The sequence below is a fragment of the Rattus rattus genome, chromosome 2 (assembly GCF_011064425.1).
Source record: "Rattus rattus isolate New Zealand chromosome 2, Rrattus_CSIRO_v1, whole genome shotgun sequence".
NCBI lineage: Eukaryota > Metazoa > Chordata > Mammalia > Rodentia > Muridae > Rattus > Rattus rattus.
The window spans coordinates 183,270,231-183,294,180 of record NC_046155.1 but is presented as its reverse complement, the minus strand read 5'-3'; the positions used below and the strand labels follow the sequence as shown (position 1 = coordinate 183,294,180).

Below are 23,950 nucleotides of genomic sequence, written 5' to 3'. Positions count from 1 at the left end.
CTTGGGAGCCTCCATGCCATGGCATAGGATGTCTCTGAATCCGCACTGGCCTGAGGGATTCCATCTGGCACAGGATTCTCTCCCTATTGTTGAATTTTGGCACTTATGTTTTTCAGGAATGGCTCTGCATGTGGTCAACACACACTACCCTGGAAGACCAGAGAGTTCAAAGACGGCCAACTTTCACGTAAGCAAACTTTTTCACAGACTGTGTGGGTCCCAGCAGCTGAGAGTAGCCTCCACATTGCAATGATGTGCAAACTTCTGCCTTTCAGCCATGATGGACTTTAGGATCTGCCCTGAGGACCCTACACAAGCCACAGGTAGGAGATGTGTAAATGGCGCATGTTACTGGGTCAGGTTATCAGTACAGTGAGGCTGTTCCAGAAGCTGCCAGTTATCTTCCCACGCAATCATCCAGTTGCTGTGGGTTCATCCACAGACATCTCACACTCTCCCTGCTGGGAGTTAGGCTGGATGCCTGCTGTGTGGGAGCTGCCTTGGCTTGTGGAGCAGAGTCAGAAGCAGTGGAGGAGATGTTGTCTGCTGCTCTTATTGTCCTCAGTGCCCAGGGCTTCCCTGTGGTTTGGGTTCAGATCCAGCTCCAGTGAATCACTGATTCAGCCCATAGAAGCTGCAAACACCATGAGGCACAGGGTAGACCAGGAATGAGGGGCAACCAAGCAATCCCGGACCCTGTGTGGACCAGGGAAGCCAATCATCAGGTCACCTCTCAGGCAGGATGCAAGGCTAGGAGCTCTGTGTGCCCTGACACAGGGGTATGGGACCGTGACTCCCATGAAATGCTCCTTCATACCTATTACATCATCAGCTTTGAGAAGGTCTTCCTCATTAAGAACATTCCACACTGCTTGCCTCTGCCATCGGACTCTATCTTCCAGGAGTGAACCCCCTCAGGAATATTGACATGTCTTTTATGAATGGTTAATATTCTGTTAAGTCGTTCTCATAAACAGTGCTCAGCAGAGTATCTGAATCCACAAGAAGTCATTTTCAATTCTCTCAGGGAAAAGGAAGCAAAATCCTCCTCCTCCTCCTCCTCCTCCTCCTCCTCCTCCTCCTCCTTCTCCTCCTCCTCCTCCTCCTCCTTCTCCTCCACATTTTTCTCCTTTTCCTCCTCCTCCTTCTCCTCCACATTTGTCTCCTCCTCCTCCTCTTCCTCCTCCTCTCTTCCTCCTCCTCCACCTCCCCCCCTCTTCTCCTCCTCATCTTCCTCCTACTCTTCCTCCTTCTGCTACTGCTAATGCTGCTGGTGCTATTGCTTCTACTCCTGTTGCTGCTGTAGCTTCAGCTGGTGTCTTTTCCTTGGCCATGTCACTGATGTCACCTCCTGTTTATACTCAGGACATGACAGAATTTCCAGATGGCACTGTGAAAGAGACAAGACAATTTATTCCAAGCCAAAAAATAAAAAAGACAATGAGGTAGAATTCTTAGCTTACCATTTGGGGCTTTGATTTGCCTTACTATATTATAACTTCTTTTTTCTACTTCTCAGTTGAGGTCTTTGAAAGAAACCATTTAGAAATATTACCTATAAAATTCTATATATCACTAGGTCTTAGAAACAAAAAAAAAACAGTATGCAAAACAATATGCATGCATGCAGGATTCTGACCATCAACAATAACCCACAAACTAGGCTGTTGATACTTATTCAATGACAAACCTTGTTATTAGTTTTGAGACTTACTGAAATGTGATGTTACTTTTGAAAAGATAAGAATCTGTTCTGAGGCACTTGTAATTAATGACCACATGTGCTAGGACCAGTAGCCCAAGGATGAGGCTATGAGCCTATGACCCTCTAGTCATCACCCTGTGGGAGTTATTGTCCTAAGGGGGAGATAGAGTCCATGTAAAGGGATTGGGCAGCAAGACAATTCTGTAGAGTGGCATACACATCATTCATATTGAGTCCCTGCTGGGAAGAGGATGAATCAAGAAGAGGGAGAAGGCTTTTTGTTAGGGAAACATCATAAAGAACTTAGAGAAGGTACAGGGTAAGAATTGTGGGGAAAATGGAAACCAGAGACAGAGGAAGGACCAGCATAGAGCAAACTGGAAAGGACAAAGCACAAAGGTACCTGGGCTGTGCCTGCTGCTTGTACTCTGGACTCTCCCTGTGGACTCATTTCCAGGGCTAGTTGCTGTTCTCCCCCAGGCGAGGTTTCTTTCTCCTTGGCAAGCAGCAACACAGCTTTATCAGGGCATTTGCTATATTCCTGGTCCACCCCTTAAAACCTCTGTGCCGGACCCTGCTGGGGATGGGCTTATCCTCTAATGGGGCTCTGTGGGAGAGTGGGTTGTCTTCTTTGATTTCCTTATTGCTACTCTTCTCACTGAAGATGCTTGTTGTTTGAACGCATGGGACACTCACGGCACATTTGTGATAGTGGTCCTGTGTAGGCGTCTTCAGGAGTGGCCTGAGAAGACCAGGGACACTGGATCTTCTGCCTCCTCTTGGACTAGCCTTCTGGCCATAGCCAGACCTTGACCATGGGAGGATGACAGTAGCAAGGTGACAAGAACTAGCACACTTCCAGTCCTCTTTAGTTGTAATCTGAAAGCAGCAGCAGCAGCAAGGCTAGGGAAATGGGGCTGTAACTGGACTCACTTGCTGTGCCTGGGCTGTGCAGCCATACCCCGGGAGAGCCTGCTGTTGTAGGAAGCAATAAGTTGCCATTTCCTCATTATATTTTCTTTTTATTAGGGAGTATTTTATTACAGAGGCTTGGAATCCAATACATTCCATTACATCCAAAATTGCAGGGTCTGGTGTGAGGGGGAGTAGTTCTCCATAAGGACTTGAGAACCCCTTCCAGTGTTCTTTCAACCAGGAGTGTTTCATCACCTCTGTGGCTGTTGATCTATAGCTGGGATTTACTGTCAGTAATGACTAAGGAGGTCCTCCAGCTTTTCTGAAACCCCACAGGAGGAAGGATACACCCTTGCCACAGCTTGTCTTTGCAGCTCTTGGATGATCAGTGAATCTAATTTGAACTTTCCCACCACCATATAACACAAGACCACTCCTATGGTCCACATGTCATTCTTTAGCCCGTCTTATAGATGGCCAAGGAAGAGTTCAGGGGCACAAAAAGAGTACGCACCACAGTGCAGGGTTAGCAATTGTCCCGGTTGAAATTGGGTGCTAAGACCAAAGTCGAGGACTTTGACCTTTTTGTTTTTATCGATCATAATATCATCTGGTTTGAGGTCCCTGTGAACTATACCAGGCCCATGGCAGTAGCTCACTGCTGATATTATTTGTTTAAATATTTCCCGGGCCTGGTCCTCCTCTATGTGCCCTGACTCTCTGTTGGCCTTCCACCAGCTCCATTATGAGGCGTATTCTAGGTTTGCTCTCAACGATTTGGAGGAGCGAGATGATGTTCGGGTGGTTGATCTTTCTCTATATGTTTGCTTCCGTCATAGCTTGCTGGAACCACTGCTTGTACTTTAGGAGAACTTTGACAGCCACTGGGGTGCCTGTGAGCCGGTGGTGGGCCAGGAGGACCTTGGCTAGGCTCCCTTGCCCAATTGTCCTCAATATTTTGTATTGGGAGTGAACATTTCCCTCCTCAGAGATACTGGGCTTGGGGATATGGAGTGGTAACTCCTCCTCACTCTGTGTAGACATTTTATCAGTACTGATGCTATCTAAAAATAACAATAAAAAGTAGGAATCAAATAGTGAAAAAGATGTAGCAATACAGGAGCTAAAATTACACATGTAAATAATCAAAACAATAATATACCACGTAAGAACAGAAAAAATACCACAATAAATAAAACCAGACATCCTAATAAAGAATAAAAAAAAAATTGAAACCTCAGTAAGGAAATAGCCAGTGATCTTGCAAATATATGGCCTAAATCTATCTCTTGTATTCATACAAAAATCAGTCAATCTATAAATAAGAAGCCAACCATCTACATAGGCCTTTAATCTGATATTATGGGGTTGGCATATCAAATCCCTGGTAGTCATCCAGCCAAGATACTTGGGCAGCTGCAGGCCAGTGAGAGAGCCTGTCTTGAAAATAAGGTTGAGGACCTACCTCAGGAACAGCAGCCGGGGTGACTTCTGGCCTCTACACTCTCTTGCACTGAGGTGCAGGTAATATAGATACAAGGGGCAAAAGGGGATGGGCACGTGCACACACACACACACACACACACAGAGACATTCACATGCACACACACACATACACACACAGACATTCACATGCACACACACACACACACACACACACACACACACACACACACACACACACACATCTCCCTGACATACAGGCCACCAAGTAGATGGAAGAGGATACTGTACTGCACCCAAACACTTTTCATGTAAAGTCAATCCTCATGCTCAGGTACTAATCCATTGTATTTAAACCTTTCACCATTTTTTGCTATTCGCTGTATTGTGAAGTGTGAATTTTTATTTTATTTCACTTCTGCAAAAGAAGAGACAGAATTTAGCCCTGGAGACTCCCTAGGACCTGGCTGGAAGTGAGGCCTGGAGAGTCATGTGTGCTTCTGGAAACAAATCTCATTCATATGATGCTTCCCTGAGTCAAAGGATGTATGCAGGGCTCTGTGCCCTATCCAGGGTTGATTTCAATATATGAATGGGAGCGGAGGGTTCTCTCTGATAGAACAGTGCCACCCTCCTGCAAGATGTCTGTGATGGGTTGTATATGCTTAGCTCAGGGAGTAGCACTATTAGGAGGCATGGCATTGTTAAAGTAGGTGTGTCACATTGTGCATGGGCTTTAAGACCTTTTTCCTTGCAAGCCAATCTTCCCCAAGCAGCCTTCAGATAAAGATGTGGAACTCTCACTCCCTCTGGCACCATGCCTGCCTGGTTGCTGCCATGCTCCCAGCTTGATGATAATGGACTGAACCTCTGAACCTGCAATCCTGTGTTCATTAATGTTGTCCTTATAAGAGCTGCATTGGTTGTGTTGTGTCTCTTCACAGCAGTAAACCCGTAACTGAGACAATGTCCGTGTTCCCTTCCTCAGCTTCCAGACTTTAGAAGCTTCACACATGAAGTGCATTCTCTTGGGACTATGGGGCCAGGAGCCCCAGGCTGTCTGCTTGATCTGAGAGTGCTAGGACATCCTGCTCCTAAGGGCATTGTTTCTGCTCCATTGCAATACTATGAATAGCATCAGCAGGCTCCTGCTCTGTTACCCCCTGAACACAATGCTGTCTTCTTCAGGAGTGGATCCTACAACTCTCAGAACCTACTCAGGAACTGCGTGTTTCCCAAGGATTACCTGCACTTGCTTCCACAGCCCTATCCTGTGTCCTGAAAACTTTTCAAAGTCCATTCATCTGAGACTGGTGAGTTCAGCATAGTAGTCCAAGTGTCATGTCCTACCCTGACAGTTCATATTCATGACATATTCAGGGTCATCTGGCCCTCACAGAGGATTTCCTCAAGGGACATTGGATGTGCAGGAGAATTGTGTGTGCTGACTCCTGTCACATCAGCACAGAAGGACATCAAGGACCCATTTGCTCGTGGTTTTTGAACTCATGGTCCTGGCACTGTCTTGTTGGTGTTTAGGTCCTGGTCAGTCTTGATTGAATGTTAGCATGGGAACCCAGGGCAGTTGTCTTCAAAGATATTCCTAGTATGGACCACATCTTCACCTCACCAGACATAAAGCACAGCAAAACACCAGGCAGGCAGAGAACTCTCAGGGGCTGGAACTGGCATGTTCAAACATTCTGACTTGACCTTGGCCAGCACAGATTCAGAGGACAGCCTCTATGTAGGAAGATCTCCTTCCTCCCCTCAGAGTTTAGAACATCTAGAGCTAGGCTTAGGTGCTGGCACACATGTGAGCAAAGGCACTAGCCTCAGTTTTTTTCAATGTCAAAGTCTACCTGCCACCCCTGTATCACAGTCACAGCAGCCCATCTCATGAGAATTCTAGGGGTGCTGATATCCTGGGTCAATAGTTCATGTTCTGCTGCCATTTTCTTTGCTTCCATGTGTCCAACTGGAGAAGGGATTGAGAAAGGGAAGGTGATGAATCCCTCCAAGTATCTACTTTGTGCCACCAAAGACAATGGGGTCTGACTGGCAAGATCTTTGAGTTAGATTTTATAAAAAGGCACCTCAGGACAGTTAGTAGGTTCTCTCAGGAAGGTGCAGTAGGGTGGGTACAATGGGACAGGATCCCTAAGGCTGGTACAGTGAGCCAGGGACCCTAAGGCAGGGAAAACTGAGTAGGAACCCTGGGCCAGATACAACAGGGCAGGGACCCTGGTGTAGGTGCAGTGGAGCAGGGACCCTGGGGGAGGTGCAATGGGGAAGGAGTCCTGGGGAAGGGATCTTGTAGTAGTGACCCTGTGGCATGTGGAACTGTCAGAGACCCTGGGGGAAGAGCACTGAGTCATGCACTCAAGGTAGAATGTTCGGACAAGTGTGTGTTTGGTTCATGCAGCTGCTTTCAGAAGTAGAGAACACTGGCAACTGCCCCAAAGCGGAGGTGGGAGCTCCTTGCAAGAACGCCACAGCTCCTAACTGAGAAGCTATACATTCCACAGATGGGCCTTTATTCAGATGAGCAGATTCTAAGGGGGCTGCCTTGAATGAACAGCCAAAGAAAGTAGAAATGAAGAACAAGCAATTGCAGCAGCCATGTCCAAGGTGTTTAGCTCAGAAAGGTAGGACTGGAAGAAACTGATTAAGTCAAATCACTTCTCTATCTTTCTATTTATCTATCTGTCTGTTCATCCATCTGTTGCTCTGTCCTTCTGTCCATCCATCCATCCATCCATCCATCTCCCTGAGGGAAGTCAGCATATATTTGTAAGAAGAGCTGCCGAAAAAAAGAAAAAAAGAAAAAAGAAAAAGGTGACAGCAGCACTCCCTTGTGGTGACAATGAGGATTGCAGGGAGGGAGATAGATGGGTTGTTTGTTTGTTTATTTTCTGCATGGGGTGGGATGGAATGCCACTTGTGGCCAGTCCCCATCAGCATCCACTGTACTACAGACCCAGTCTCAGTGTGAAACAGAAGAGGCCTAACTGGAAAGTTTGTCCTATCTCTAAGGGACACTGTATAATACAATACTCTGGATTGCAGATCTTTCGAGGCCTGCGTTTAGGAGGCTTGTGGACAGAATGAGTGTTTGTGAAGCTGGACTTAAACTCTGTGGAGGACTCAGGTTATCTGACTGTCCTGATGCTTCCCACTGTGATTTATTTCCCTCATACAGAGCCAGCCACCTCAGCAACTGCATTTCCTGGTTATCCCCTACTCCTCTTACACTGTGTAGAGTGTTCAATCTCAGGGAGGGCCTGGGAATCTGAGAGACACCACTGAGCCCCCTGGGCCTGGCTGACTTAACTTGAGGTTGATGTGAGCCTCCTCTTTTGCTCACCCACCAGGGACCTCAAAAGTCAGCAGTGAGCTTGCTGAGAGGTCAGGAAACTCCATATTGGCCAAAGAGCAACTCTCCTCTTCTACAGGTTCATCCACAGAGCATGAAATTCTGGTTGGTGCAACAGTCTGGAAGAGTGAAAGACGTCATCTCCCAAGGGCAAGTGCTGTGCTGCTGGACACTGAGGAGCTGCAGGGATCAGATCGCTCCCCGTCCTCCTCCAGCCTATTTTATTCTTCCTTGTGATGTTTCCTGCAGATCTGAAAGATCCAGGCAGTCCATGTAACGGGTTTGAATTTAATCTCAAGACATTTTATTCATTGCTCTAAAACTAAGACCAGGTAAAATTTCTTTCTTTCTTTCTTTCTTTCTTTCTTTCTTTCTTTCTTTCTTTCTTTCTTTCTTTTATTTGTTATATATAAGTACACTGTACCTGTCTTCAGAAACACCAGAGCAGGCATCAGAACACATTAGAGACATTTGTGAGCCACCATGTGTTTGCTGGGACTTGAACTCAGGACCTCTGGAAGAGCATTCAGTGCCCTTAACCACTGAGCAATCTTTCCAATTTCCAGTCTCCTTCAGGAGAGCACAGCTCTGCTTAGCTGTCCAGAAACTTTACCCTGGGACTGTACCTTAGCACCTCACTCAGGACCACTTTATCTCACCTTTAGAGACTAATCTTAGGAATTAATATTTAGTCCCATCCACTGCAAGATAGAGCTGGGCTTACATCAGCGTGTTTCAGGCTCCAGGGCACACCACGAATGCGCTGTATAATCTTTGGGGGCTGCCCCCCCAGAACTGAGCAGAGGTTTCTGTGGGCTTGTGTCCAAGTCTTGAGTCCAAGAATTGGCTCCTCAGTTTGTAGGTAGCTGCTTCCTTTTGGTGCCCTGTGGTCTCTCTTTGCACCCTTCAAGTGTCTGTGGCTCTAGGGCTCCCTTCACAAGGACACCAATGACATTACAACAGAGCCCACCTTTCAGGCTTCTTGAATCGATCACCTTGAAGGCACTGTCTTTAAGTGTCACCTACTGAGTGTCAGGGATTTCATCCTTCACCACATGAATTGGGGTATATCTTGTCCAAGCTAAGGCACTCAAGAGAGACTCGTAGGGTCAGAGCAAACTTGACTAAATTTCTCACAAGCCCCATTCTAGCTGGTTCAGACTTTGTAAATGTTTCTGTCCCAGGCCTTTCTGGCACTGCTATCCAGCACTGTTCTCATGGTATAAATCCATCATTTACGGGGAAAACTGAACAAAAGGCATCCCATCAGAAAGGAAGAACAAGGCAGTCGACTTGTAGATGGAATCCTATTATAAATGGCAGAGACCCTACAGAATCTGTTAAAGTTTAGCACTGAAGAGTTAGTTATACAAGACCAATGAATATAACCTCTGTCAGCAGAAGTAAAGCATTTCTATATCCTAGCAGTAAACAAAACAAAAGTAGGAGAAAATTTCTATGTCTTACACCATCTTTAATTAAAATCAAAAATATTTTGTCCTTAATTTGACCAAACACATACTAAACTTTTAACTATAGCTTCCATTATTGTTTGAAATCTAGGAACTAAGTAAATCTCATCAAAATATTAGAAGTTTTGATAATCAATTGAATACATTTAGAAATTAACAGTATAAAACTTATAGGTTTCCATTACTTAATATATATCTCAGAGGTTTTTAAATTCATATTGTGGGTTCTCTTTACCAATTAGAGTTTAAAAGTGCAGATAATGCTGTCTCCAGGTGATCACAGATACTCTGTTAGAAGATTTAGAGAGTAAATTCCCTAAGAGGAGGGTCCACATCCCAATGTGGAGACAGAATTTCCTTCAAGAGCGTCTAAATCACCTGCAGGTATGAGTAGCCCCCTAAAAGGAAGGACTGAATCTCCTGCAGGAGAGATGACAAAAATTAGAGGAGCCCTAGAAGGACGGACTTAATTTCTTCTTGTTTCTTATTTACTTGTTTACAGTAATTCTCATTTTCCCATATTCATTAATTTAGTATTAATTTATTTGACTAGTATAATAAAAATAAAACTTAATTGAACAAAATTCAGGAATGATAGTTAATGTAATTTGTTGGGAACTTTATCTGACAACTCAGATATTTCACAAGTAAGAAAGTGTTCCAGCTCATCTCAGACCTCAGTGCAGAGGTCTCCAGTGGAGACAGATGTTAGCTGCTGTTCTAGTGGTATATGCACACTTCTCTCCAGGAATAGGAGGCTGATCTATTAGAAATAGTGTTAAAAACCCAAGTGTCCCATTAAATGACAAGTAAAATAAACATAACATTCCTTTAAATGCAGGAGCCATGGCATACCCATCATACACTGAGGGCAGGATGTTTAGCACTGAGCCAGAGACAAAGATGTATCAGAAGTCGGCTTCACGCACCTCTACAAGTCTCCTGACACCACAGACCAGGAGAAGGACTTTCTCCAGGACCAGATGAGATCTGTGCTAGAGACATGAGAGTAAATACGTGAAGCCATTTGAAGGTTGAAGCCTTTTGGACATTGGGGTCTCTATTCAGTATACTCCATCCTCACTACTTTGTTAGCCACTCTTTTAAGTGTAAAAATGATCTCCACTACCTTGGAAACCTGACACTTTTTTGAAGACACATTTACAATGCATTTTTGATCTATAAGGTCAAGGGTTTTCCAAATAAAATCCTAATTTTGGACTAATTTGAGACCTCTATGAAAACAACAATGATCAAAGTACAATGTGCCTCACTGGCTTCTGGGTGACAAGGTGACTTAGAGAATGCCTGCTCTTGTCACATTGGGGCTGAAAAGGTGATGTGCTCCGTTTTTCATCAGCCTGTCTTTACCAGGCAGCTTTGTTGGATCACTGTCCTCTGTCCAAGGCTTTTGAGGACTCTCTGGGGAGCCGTTTTGAGCTGAATTATTATAGAGCTCAAAATCTTTACTCTTCCACCTATCGATGCTGGACAATGGCATCCTCTGCTACATATGGGGCTGGAGCCATTGATCCCTCCATGTGTACTCATTGGTTATTGGTTTACTATCTAGTATCTCTGGTGGGTTCTGGTTGGTAGATATTGTTGTTCTTCCTGTGGGGTTGCAAACCCCTTCAGCACCTTCAGTCCTTTCTCTAACTCCTCCATTGGGGTCCCCATATTCAGTGCAATGGTTAGCTGCAAGCATCCTCATTCCAGAGCACTGAGATGGGAATGGGTGCGTGGGAGCGGGAGCATCCACATAGAAGCAGGGGCAGGGGTTGGGAGAGCATGGGAAGGGGATAACGTTTGAAATGTGCATACATAAAATATCCAAGAAAAATAAAACTCATAAAAACTTCACTCTGTGCTCTGGGTTTACTTGAGCCATAACGATCTGAAACTGAAACCAAAGCCAATTCATTCATTCTCTCCCTCTCACTGGTTCTAAGAGTTGAAGAGCAACCAAAACTTCTTATATTTACTAACTGCTCTTAGTATAATAGGGTGATCTTTTATATACATTTCTTTGCCTATCCTTAAAAAAGAAAAACTAACCAAGCAATCAGAACAAAACAGAGCCCAGGGTCTCACAATATAGTTGAAGCTGGTCTGGAATTCACTACACAGGCAGGGGGACTCCAAACTAACAGAAATCTGCCTCTTTCTGCATTCTTAGAGCTGGCATTAAAGGCACATGCCACCACAAATAGCTTTATATGAACATTTTCAAAAGCTTTTACATATATTGTGTCTAGAAAAACATTTCATTTACTTAGTATGTATCTATGGGGGAAATTGACCTTATTTATTTTCTCAACACCTGAATTGTAATTTGTAAATAACAAAGTAACTATTTTTAGAGTAATTTTTAAAAAGCACTCAACTTCTCTTCTCTCACCTGATAACACACATATTATTATCCATCAGAATGACAGCATCACATGGTGCTGTCACCTGGTGTGATTATCCACACCTGTTCACAGTTTAGTCTTCCTGTCTGCTCACCTGGGACTCATTTGTTACCCACTTCCCTCTTTGAGTTTGTAAATGGTGTTCTGCTTTAACATGCCAACACATGGTCTAGCCAGGATTGTTTCCTGTTCTATGCTTTAGTAAACAGGATTCTAGGCTGTCAGACACTGATATTGTTGTTAATACTGTAGCTACAAAGGTCAGGTGCTAGGGTGTGCAGGTTCCAAAGCTGAGTCAGGGTCAGAAGAGGATTCACAATACTGCACTTAACAGACTGTGAATATATCTAGGAAACCGTACCATTAGATCTGATCTGGACCATGATCCAGAAGTATTTCTCAGCATCATGCACTCAGTCTCAACTACCTTCTTCCTTGAAGAGCTGAGCAAGAGCTGTGGTAGGAGCTACTACATGGGACTTTTAGGGCCTCTCTTTATAAAAATAATTTATGTGTATGAGTTTTTGCCCAGCATGTGTGCACATGAATGCTTGACTGGTGTCCAAAGAACTTAGAAGAAGGCTTCAAATCCCCTGAAATTAGAGTTTCGGGCAGTTGTGAGCTAACACTGGTGTTGTAAAATACTGAACCATCTTTCCAGCCCCAGATTTTGGTAACTTTTAGGAGGAGCCATATCTCAATACAGGATTACTATATGTTGGCTAACCTGGCTTGAGTCACTAGCTCTTACCTCTCTGCACCATGGAGGACAATGGCTGGGTAAGAAAGGTGGACAGGCAGTGAGAGAGGATGCCTTGATTTGCAACCTCCAGGGTAACCATGGAACTGGTTGTAGTCATGATTTCTGCTGCCCTAGGAAGAAAATATAAAGAAACAGCGGTCACTGTCATAGAGGAGTCTATGTTCAGAATACTCATGCTTAGGTTCCTCAGCCTGGTTGCTGTGTGGGAAATAAACCAGGCTTTCAGAAGATTATGTCCTCTCCACATCACTTATGATAATTAATTATAAAACAGGTAAATGTATTCTATTCTATAACATTAACATTAAGATATTTAAACATTTTACAAGCTCTAAGTATATGTGTACATATTTATATAATTATTTAAGGCAATACTCTATACTAATATACATTCTTTTTTTCTTTTCTTTTTTTTTTATTAACTTGAGTATTCCTTATTTACATTTCGAGTGTTATTCCCTTTCCCGGTTTCCGGGCAAACATCCCCCTAACCTCTCCCCCTCCCCTTCCATATGTGTGTTCCCCTCCCCATCCTCCCCCCCATTGCCGCCCTCCCCCCAACAATCACGTTCACTGGGGGTTCAGTCTTAGCAGGACCCAGGGCTTCCCCTTCCACTGGTGATCTTACTAGGATATTCATTGCTACCTATGAGATCAGAGTCCAGGGTCAGTCCATGTATAGTATTTAGGTAGTGGCTTAGTCCCTGGAAGCTCTGGTTGCTTGGCATTGTTGTTCATATGGTGTCTCGAGCCCCTTCAAGCTCTTCCAGTTCTTTCTCTGATTCCTTCAACGGGGGTCCTGTTCTCAGTTCAGTGGTTTGCTGCTGGCATTCGCTTCTGTATTTGCTGTATTCTGGCCGTGTCTCTCAGGAGAGATCTACATCCGGCTCCTGTCTGCCTGCACTTCTTTGCTTCATCCATCTTGTCTACTTGGGTGACTGTATATGTATGGGCCACATGTGGGGCAGGCTCTGAATGGATGTTCCTTCTGTCTCTGTTTTAATCTTTGCCTCTCTATTCCCTGCCAAGGGTATTCTTGTTCCCCTTTTAAAGAAGGAGTGAAAGCAACATCAGTGCACAGCAGCATTCCTCACAGCACACAGTCAGTGCACAGCAGCATTCCTCACACCACACAGTCAGTGCACAGCAGCATTCCTCACACCACACAGTCAGTGAACAGAACCTTCTTCACACCATATTCAATGAACTGCAGTGTTCTTCACACCACACAGCATTCACATCTATAAGCATCTGCACAGTATTTCACAAAGCTCAAGTGCCGAATGCGCTTCACTGTTTCCTTTAAAACAAGTACTGACCACATCTGCAACACCTCCTCCTTGGACAACAACATAACATAGATTTCCAGTTTATACTGGCCAGCAGCCTATGCAAAAACAAGGTCAGAACAGCACAATGAAATCACACAGCAGGAAATGAGCAAAATCCTACCCTCATATACCCTCGAAGCTTGACTAGTTAGGAAAGTTTCTATTTTATGGCTCCAAACTTGTAAGAAAAATACTCCTGTAAAAACAGACAATTTCGTGAGAAAATGCCCATAGCCTTGGAATATTCAAAATGATTATTTATGAAGTCTCAAACAGCTACAAATCTGAAGGAATGAGAAACACCTCATGTGACCAGCCCTTACCCACATCAGGACAGAAAACCAGCTTGGTACTAAATAATCCAGCATCTGCCTTCTCTATCTTCTATTTAAACATAAGGTTTAAATTTCAAAACCAGAAATTAACTTCTTGTAGCAAGCAGTTAACAACACTTTGTAAGGAAATATTATCCAGAAAGTGCTCTACTGGAATTCATACCCTGGAACTGAACAGTCAAATGCACTTAAAATAGCATTCTATGGAAAGCTAATAAAATGTTTGAGAAAAATCTTAGGTATGGTATATAATTTCAGGATCATCAATATTCTGCTTAGAGATCATAATATAACAACAAAAGAGCTTTGGATCCCATAGGGAAGCATTAAACAATGCAGTCGTGTGCATGAAGCCTTACCCAGAAATTACTGGAAGTAGCACAACTGAATGTGTATACTTTTGTTCCAACAATCAAAATAATTACCTTAATAGCTATGAGATAGTAAATCATATAATAATGTATCATAGAAAGTGACTTCAGTAAATTAAGAAAAATTTCTAAAGTAGTAATCAAGAAGATGTAATTTTATGTGCACACCATCTGTATTTCCACCCAGTAGTTAACATTTTAGTTTACCTTTTTCATTGGTGAGTCTGGTCCATTTTCTCCCCTGCAGGAGGGAGTAGGGACAAGGCAACAAGTATGCAGTGTGTTACTGTTTCGTAGGCCTACAACCTGTGTATATATATATATATATATATATATATATATATATATATATATATATATATATATATATATACATAGATAGAGATGTATATAATATAATTATGTATAAAATAAGTTACATTATATATATTTATATAAATAGAAATTATATATTATAAAAGAGAACTGTCTTATACAGGGTTCTTTAGAGTCACAGAACTTATGGGTAATCTCTTTACAGAGAGACAATTGGTTGATGACTTGCAGTCTGTAGTCCAACTCCCCAACCATGATCAGCAGCAGGTATGAATGGGAGTCCAAGGATCAAGCAGTGGCTCAGTCCCACAAGGCAGGCAGACAGACGAAAGAGAGACTCTTCCTTCTTCCAATGTCCTTATGTAAATCCCCAGCAGAAGGTGCGCCCCAGATTAAAGGTGCGTACCACCACAGCTGGATCTGGGACTTGTTTTGTCCTAGGTGACCTTGAACTCAGAGATCTCCTTGCCTTAAGCTTCTGAGATTCATAGCCACTTTGCCTCATGATCTCCATGCCTAGATCCAGTTCAGAAACTTGTATCTCCCAGACTCAAAATCAGGATCAAAGGTGAGCTTTCCAATTCTGGGTTGTAGTTCATTCCACATATAGTCAAGTTCACAACCAGGAATAGCCATTACAAGTATATACAATGTGTCATTATACATATACAATACATATACATATAAATTTGAAAACACCATAACATTTTATTAGTATATGTTAACTGAGTAAAGTGACAGATGTGGCATTTGTCTGCACATCATGCATGGGTGAGGAGCTGCACACAATATGCATGTATGACTAGCACTAACAGGGCTTGATGGGATGCAAAAATTGCATGTATGTGTTTCTGTACAGACACACACACACACACACACACACACACACACACACACACACAGGTGTGGTTTAGTGGTGCTGACTTTTAAACCCAGGATCCGATTCAGGTGGACCTCTGTGAGTTCTAGGTTAATCTGATTTACACAGCAAGTCCCAGAACAACCGGGGCTATAGAGTCAAGAGGGGGATTCTGAGAGGAATCTTTTAGAATTTGGAGGAGAGAAGTTAGGGTTGATAAGACCATATTTCACTGCATACAGGTAAGGAAATTTAAATAAGTGAGAAAATACATAAAGTAAGTGAGAGGAAAAAAGTACACTCAATAATGGCAACTTTTTGAACTGACTTTTGTCCAGTTACTTGGCAAAGCAGAAATAAATATGCCTTTAACTGATTTCATCTATGGCAATGCCAGTTTCCTTGAGTCAAAACACTTAACATAGATGATTGGAAATGACCTTGAAATCACAGTTACCCTCAGCATCCATGGGCTAGATTGAAAATTTATAGTTCTGATTAAAAAGCTGGAAGATATTTCATAACTTTGTATTATCCACTGCGGATTATTTTATAGATCTATAGAATTCCACAACTCAGCTGTTAAATCATTCCATTCTCCCAGTAAACATCCATGATACAATAATGATGCCCTAATCTCTTTGAACAGGTGCTCTGGTGCAGAGTTTGCCTGAGATAGCCCAACAGCTGCATCCTCTCTTGTCTCCTTCTAGAGAGCTTCATGACTCTGCTGAACAGAATACAAGGTTGGTTATTTGTTTGGATTTTACTTGGGATTTTTGATTTTAGCTTTTTCCTAGATAGCTTTTCCATGATTTATATTCTATTTTTCTAACTTTGACTTTAGTTTATATCAAGCACATTTTTTTTACATGTAATTTTAAAATAACCCCGCACTAAGTCTGGCTAAACACAGGCATCATCAGAGTTTCACCCAGCCCCTATGGCTACCTCTATGCAGCTGTGTTACTCTGGATCCTGAGGAAAGATTGCTAAGCCAATTGTGAACCAGTTTAACATGAAATACCTTGACTACTTAAGATAAAACGCTGCTATTTGAGCATGTGTTTTTATGAGCCACATTTAATAATAACCAATCATAAGTCTTCATTCATGCCATGGGAAGGATGGCAAAAGGAATATTTACCTTTTTGTTTGGTTCTCTTGAATTTTCTAGTTCTTCGGGGGGGCTCCCTTTGCCCTTTCTGACTCAGAGAACTCCAGAAGGAGTCCAGGGTCTAATTACTTTTGCTATAAGCAGAAACATAAGGTCTTTCTCCCGAATTAGCATATCCTTTAGCCCGTAATCAGAAAGACTTTTCGCTTGATCTCTTTCCCAGAGGAATAGCAAAACAACAACAGCAACAAAAAAAAAAGAAAGAAAGAAAGAAAGAAAGAAAGAAAAACCAACCAACCGACCAAACAAACAAACAAAAACCCTCAAAATCAAACACATTGTGAAAATTAAATTCTCAAACGAGGGAACTAAACCAAACAAGCACAGTAGGAGCCTTTTTCTATTCTGCTAAAGCAGGATGTTTAACCCACTTTTGAGAGAATAGCAAAATAACCAAAAAAAAAAAAAACCCAAAAAACAAATTAGAAACAACTAAACCAAACTTTATTAAAAGCAGGCAGTCTTCAGTCTCCCTCTCTGGAGCCATTCATTATACTGATTCTTTTTACAGGAGGAGAACTCAGAGCCTGATTTGGGTCTGTCTATCCCTGTGTTTGTTTAAGATTCCCATGTGCTGGAGTCCCTGGACTCATCTCTGCTCATTCAGGAATCTAATTCTCTCATCCCTAGGACAAGAATCTTAACTCCCTAGTGGATTGTTGACTACCACACTCGACGTCATCTATTGCATGTAGTTTTAAATTAAACCCCTGCTAATTCATTCTATGCTCTGGTATCAGTGGTTAGGTTCACCCCACATGGCTAGTTCTATGCAGTCATCTTGTCCTGGTTCCTGCTGTTAGTTTGCTATGGTAACAAACCACTTTAATCTGAAATACCTGGACTGCTTACATTTCTCATCACATCTACCCCCTCCGACTGAAATGAAGAAGGTTGGCTAATGCTCCTCTCACAGGACTTGCCTTAGTCTCTTGAAATGAAAACAGGCTTATATTATACTAGCCAGATTTATAGTGGTAAATCTCTAACCCCAAAATGCCCATGCAAAGAACAGAAAACTCAATAATACAAATACAAACTGAGTGCTTAGATTGGACAAGTACACTACTACACTACTCTATTGCCAATCTATGAAATCTCTACCTATTTGTGGCTCCTCCAGGCCTCATGGGTCTGCTCCATTTTCAACTTCTTCCTCCCCTATCTCCTTCTCGCCCCCATCCTCCATCTCTATTCTTCTTTTCCTTCTCCAAAACATTTGGCTCTACCTTTTCCTTCCAATGCCCAATCACAGGCTGTAGCCTTTATTTGGCTAACTAATATTTCACCTGACATCATCTGAATATGTGATCTATTGCACTACAGGCCCATCCTCTTGAGAAAGCCAAAAATACAAAGAGCAATCCACAAGACATTTTGCTCATTTTGAGTTAACACATATAGTGATTTTAGCTTCTGATTCACTACACTTTTTCATTATTTTTATTCTGTTCTTTTTAAGTTATTTCTAGGGAATATTTGTAGTTTTGAACTACAGTGCTTACACATAGTAAGGAGGAGTTACCACACCCTAGACCTGAGCAGAATCTCTGAGGAGGGAAACTTCCACTCTCAATAAAATGTCTTAAGGACCATGGGACATAGGAGCAACGCCAAGGTCCCACTACCACACCATCAGCTCACTGGCTGCCCCATGGCCATCAAACTGATTCTAAAGAAGCAATGGTGCCAGCCACTCATGACCAAGGCAGAGACAATAATGATGGTCAACAACCTGAACAGCAACTTACTTCCTCAAGTAAGAGCTTGGTGAAGGACAACAGCTTTGCCATAACACCTGAAAATGGGGCCACCTAGAGGAGGATAAGGTCAGGCAAATATTTAGGGAAATAAGAGCAACTGTGAGCTAATGCCATGAGCATGGTATAATACATAGGGAACTCAAACCATATAAGATTATGTTGGACATAAGTGGAAAAGTTAAAATCATAGACTTTCGCCTTAGAGCCCAAGTTGAACCAGGGCAATGCTGAACTGGCACTGTGGTGCTTTCTCTTTTGGAGCTCCTGAATTCTTCCTCAGCAAACTTTATGATAGTCCACAGAATGACATATGGACCTTAGTCTTACATTTCATGGTAGTTAAAAAGGTCAGATTTTACTCTGTATTCATACTAGAGTTGAGAAGACCAGTTGTGGCAAGTATGTATCCTAACCCCTGTGGGGTGTCAGAAGAACTGGAGGCCCTGCTTAGCCTCTTAATATAGTCAACACGAAATATAGGTTGACATCACAGATGTAATGATGTACCCCAGGTTAAAGGAAGACTGGAAGACTTTCCCAGATGAATGTCAAAGTCTGATAATCTCGGACTTTGTAACTCTCTCTTATTATTTTGTGCTAATACGTACTGGTTTCACACTGATCTGTGCCTAATGTCACTGTTTTCTGTTAATAAACTGGCAGTAGCAGAAGGACTAAGAAGAAGGGAAGAAAAATGCTTAATTGCTAGGCTCTTTCTCCCTGGCTCAAGGGCCTCTTGCTGACCAGGATAGAGGCTTTGGACTCATTAACTCTTTGTGAACCAGAGAGAAAAGAAAAGAAAAGAAAATCATTTACAGAGATAACACACACACACACACATGTATGTATGTATGTATGTATGTATGTATGTATGTATGTATGTATGTACGTACGTACATATGGGGCTAAGCGCCAACAGCCACTCTTCATTTCTTCTCTCAGCCTTTTTACACGTTAGAAATAAGTTCTTTAGACAATTACCTCATAGATAAAATTCTATACAAAAGGGGAGTTACAGAAGTTTAGAAGTTCAAAGCAATGTTTTGTTCTATAAGCTCATTATAAGTTCAAAATGACAGTACCACGTGGCCTTGCTTATCATAGTGCACTCCTGTGGACTCATCCTTGGACCTGACCTAGAAGGTTGTTCCTTGATCACACATTTGTCCCAAGCCTATGTCTCTTCTTAGTGTAATTCATGAAAGGTCATTGTATTCCTTATTATGTAGCCTTCATTTACTATTCTATGAGAAGGGGCCACAACTTTATCTTCCTGTCAAAACAACTAAAATCATCTCCTAAAACATTCTTCCTAGAATCATTTGATTCAAATAAAGAATTCTATAGAATTGAATTCATCTAAACAGCATTAGTTCATGAAAGATCATCTTCATGTCGATCTGCAGGAAATTTGCCCAAGAGGTTGGGCCAATGCCCAAGAATCATTAGGCTATGTAACAATGGCAGGAAAGGCAGATCAGAAGTGAGAAGCAACCCAGGGATGAAGCCTCTAAGAAACCTACATCTCAGAGATCACCCCATCACAGGCCAAGCAAAATGGTGGACCATCACCAGAAAATTAACTTGCTTTAGTCTTTCCGAGATGGCTTCAGCCCTTGCACAATCCGTTCCCCTTCTCGTTCTCTCTTTGTGTCCACCACATACTTGCTCATCATAGGGGCACCCATTGCACCCTGCGGCAGTCAGAGGATCTCTGAAAGTCTTCAGTTCTGCTTGCCTACTCAGTATGGCTGCAGGCAGGCCTGTCAGGACTAGTTTTCAATACATAAATTTTAAAAGGAAACACATTTTCACACCACATCAGTCATTTTTCTCTGGTGTTGAAAGAAATCAGTACGTTTATCCTTCACAGGACTGTCCTTCACATTGACATTTGCCTGCAATTAAGACATCAGGGGATATCACATTTCAGACAACACTTCCCTCCAGTTTTTTCCCCCACCAAAACCTAATTTCATTTTGACCTAACTTCCTTGAAAGCAAACAATGTACACATTATACTTCCACTCCTGAAAACTGTCTGTATCTAAAATAGCAGAGATTTTCTACATCATCATAACCTACTGCCTCTCAGTTAACTACCTTTTAGGTACAAGAAATTGGAAGACACTAGGACAAGCCTCTGTCACTTGCTCTGTGACCAGAGGGGAGTATGCCACCATGGGGCAGTGTGCCACCAGGGGGCAGTGTGCCACCAGGGGGCAGTGTGCCACCAGAGGGCAGTCTGCCACCAGAGGGCAAACTGCCACCAGGGGGCAGTGTGGCACCAGAGGACTTAGAGGAGATATGGAGAGGATTAAATGGGTGTAAGGAAAGTGCCTATAGCTTGGTAGACATTTTCTAAAACTGCTAATCTCTCAAATCAATTTTCTATGTCCAGTTTTCCTCCTTCTGAGTAGTAATTTGGAAGTATCTGATAGCTAAAACTCTTTCCACGTAGCTTTCTGGGAGGGATCTCGAAGGGATGGAGCTCAGGGATCCTTCAGGCCTTCTGTTGATGTCCTGGGCAAGCCTCAGCCTGGCAGCTTACATGGAGGATGTGGGCATGGATACCCCTGAGAATTCAATCTAGACTGGTAGGGTGTGACTCTGTCTTCATCTCCCAATGGGAGTTACAGTTCTCATCCTGACCTTCCTCTCTAATGACTCCCATAGGAACATGCACATGTGCTCCCTCTCTCTGTCAATCTTTAGCTATGTGTGCATTTACTCTCTGAGGACTCCCGCTGTGTAGAGGGAGGGACTATTTTTTTCTCTTAAATTTATTTATGTAGTGTATATGAGTACACTGTCGATGTCTTCTGATACACCAGAAGAGGGCATCAGATCCCATTACAGATGGTTGTGTGTGAGCCACCATGTGGTTGCTGGGAATTGAACTCAGGACCTCTGGAAGAACAGCCAGTCCTCTGAAACCCTGAGCCATCTCCCCAGCCTGAGCGAGAGACTCTTTAGAAATCATGCATGGTGTCTGGCAGGTATATAAAGAGGGGAATGTCCAGATAACACCTTAAAAATACTTATTGATACATGCATTTGTGTGTATAGGGTGAGATTATATATACAACAAGAATGCAGGAGCTGAGAAGGACAGAAGGCATCAGATCCCCTGGAATTGGAGAGGCAGGCGGTTGTGCACTGCCTGATGTGGGTGTGGAGAACAAAGCTCAGGTCCCCTGCAGGAGCAGTAAGTACCCTTAATCCCTGAACAAAGTCTCTGGCTCCCATTCATAATAACTGCAATGGAGTGGACCTACAAAAATGACCTCCTGTGTCCCTCAGACCTGCGCTGAGACAGCCACTCAACTCCCTCTGCAGCAGTATCTTCTCTTTCCCACATCTCAGAGCTTAGCTTCCTACTTATCTCTCTTTTCTCCCAAGGTATTATTCTACCTGAAGGTGGTCACTACAGGCATCTCACAGGTAGAGTGTCACCAGTCTCTCAGTTGTCACAGTAAGGCTGGCTGCTGGAATACAAAATGATTTGAAAGGAGTGGGACATTCCTACAGAACTATGCACGGGTGGTGTGGAGCACAGACCTGCTTTGACTGCTAATCCCTGTCTCCCCATGGTCTCTCTAGTCTTTATTTACATGGAATTTCCCTGAAACACATCTTGGGAGATGAGACATTGCTGTTGGCTCCTCTCCACCCTGTTCGTTACTTTGTATCATTTGATTTGTGTATGTTCTCTGAGTCAGCCCAGGTTCTTATGTATTGCCAGAGGGACACTGCATTTTGTGTATGACCAGCCAGCAGACAACTGAGTCATTCAGATAGTCTAAGTTACTGAACCCAGCCAGGCATACACCCAAATCCACTTTGTATAATAATACTCCTCCCCATTTACTTCTCTATCAGATAAACAATAATGGCACTGAGATGTTATCAGGAAATCTCTGGCCAATGTGGCTTCCTGGCTATCACCTTGGACAGCTGTCATAGTCACCACTTTCAAAGGCTTTTTCTAGGGTCTGGGTTGCAAAGATGAGTCCCTGGAATTACAATGTCCAACTCATGTCCTGTGTCCCACATAACTTGTTGGAGTTCCACCCACCTCCAAAGAGCTTTGACAGGGACCAAAGACTCCTGTGGAATTGGAGGTTGGGTCTGGAAGCCTTTTTCTCCCTTTCTCTCCACTGCATACAAAGAGCAGAGTGAGCATAGGCCTCATTACCCAGAAGCAAACAAAAGCAGGAACGGAGTGATTAGAGGGGACCCCAGCGACACACTCTCAATGCCAACAAACCAACAACAGCAGCAGAGGCTTTCTTAGTCAGACCACCAATTCCTTACATTTTTCTTATTCTTTTCTGCCAGAGAGCTGAGATCTGAGCTTCTCTGTACATTATCCTAGATGCCTTCCAGGCTTCTGCAGACTCAGAACCACAGAGGACAGTCAGGTGACTATCAGTCAGTACATTCTGTGGTTTTTCAAGAATGTTCCTGGGGTGGGGTGGGGTGAGGACCGGGCAGAGGCTTCAGGAGCTGATGCTTACATGGGGTATTCACTCTCTAAGCTATAAGCTCAGGGTCCTCTATAGAGTAGTAAGGCCTGCTTTGACTCACTCCAACTTTGGTTCTGCCCAGCAGGGTTCCAAGGTTAGCAGTTGAGGGTTAGCAAGAGGACAGATGTACCACTTAGCATGGAGGAGGGGAGGTAAGGGAAGGAGGGTGACCAGCATCATGTTCAGTGACTCTGCAGGCTAAAGTGGGGTCACACATTACCTTTGGGGCAGGAGGCATGTCCTGCTGCCAGCCCTGAGTGCCTGGAAAGGTTTCTCCTGATGTCCTCTACCACTCTCGGTCACTGCTCTCCTGTACAGACATGCTCTTCACTCCACTCTCACCAGTCTTTCATGGAGGTAGCATCTCTCTGCAGAGGGAAATGAAACCCAGAGGCCTGGACAGACTCAGACACACTTTCCTGAAATAACAAGGTATGTTGGTTGTCTTTCAAGAAAGGCTTGGGACCAGTTTTCCAAGAACAGACACGTAGAGGGGGCCGGCCAATCTATTCTGGGACGTTTTAACACCATAAGTTCAAAATCCTCCAACCAGGATATGGCGACACACCAAAACTACTCCATCCACTAAAGAAGCAGCTTCTCCCTGTACCTTTCCCCCAGCTTCCCAATTCCACTTGAGCTGGAGGAAGAGGTAAGCTTCTTCTCTCAGCTCCTGCCCCTGCCAGGAAGGATCATGACAGCACTGTTTCTTTCTTTCTGATAGGCCGGGTTGCATAGTATACTTCACGTACAACTTACAGCAAGTCCTGGTTTGGCACTGATAGTATTCAGAAAAGTCAGCCTAAGAAGGAGGAACTCTGGTTCAGGTGACTGACAAGACTGACGCCCTGCAGAGTATACGGCTTTGGGATGTGTCCACCTAAGCCACCTCCCTTCTTCCTGGGTACCATGCAGGGTGCCATTTCTAGTCTCTGCTGTCATACACAACCCATGAGCACACGAGCCTGTGCTCTCTCCAGACTGGCAACAAATGATCTCCCTTTCCTCCCTCTTTTCCAGACTTATGGAGTGCATCAAGAGCAGGGTGGAGACAGAAAATGCCTCAAGGAAGGCAGCTCAAAATGGCGGCTAGTGTTACTCCTACACATGCACCTCCTTGTGTCCTGAAGTCTAGGTTGCCATTGTCACAGTTCAGGGCAATGATGCCTCCCTCCCTAAATC

The 23,950-nt window shown here is 43.4% G+C and overlaps 1 pseudogene; it reads right to left on the bottom strand.

Annotated features, from left to right (window-relative positions):
- Positions 1-1,995: 1,995 nt before the first annotated feature.
- LOC116893498 lies at positions 1,996-23,006 on the bottom strand (annotated as a pseudogene).
- Between the last annotated feature and the right edge of the window lie 944 nt (positions 23,007-23,950).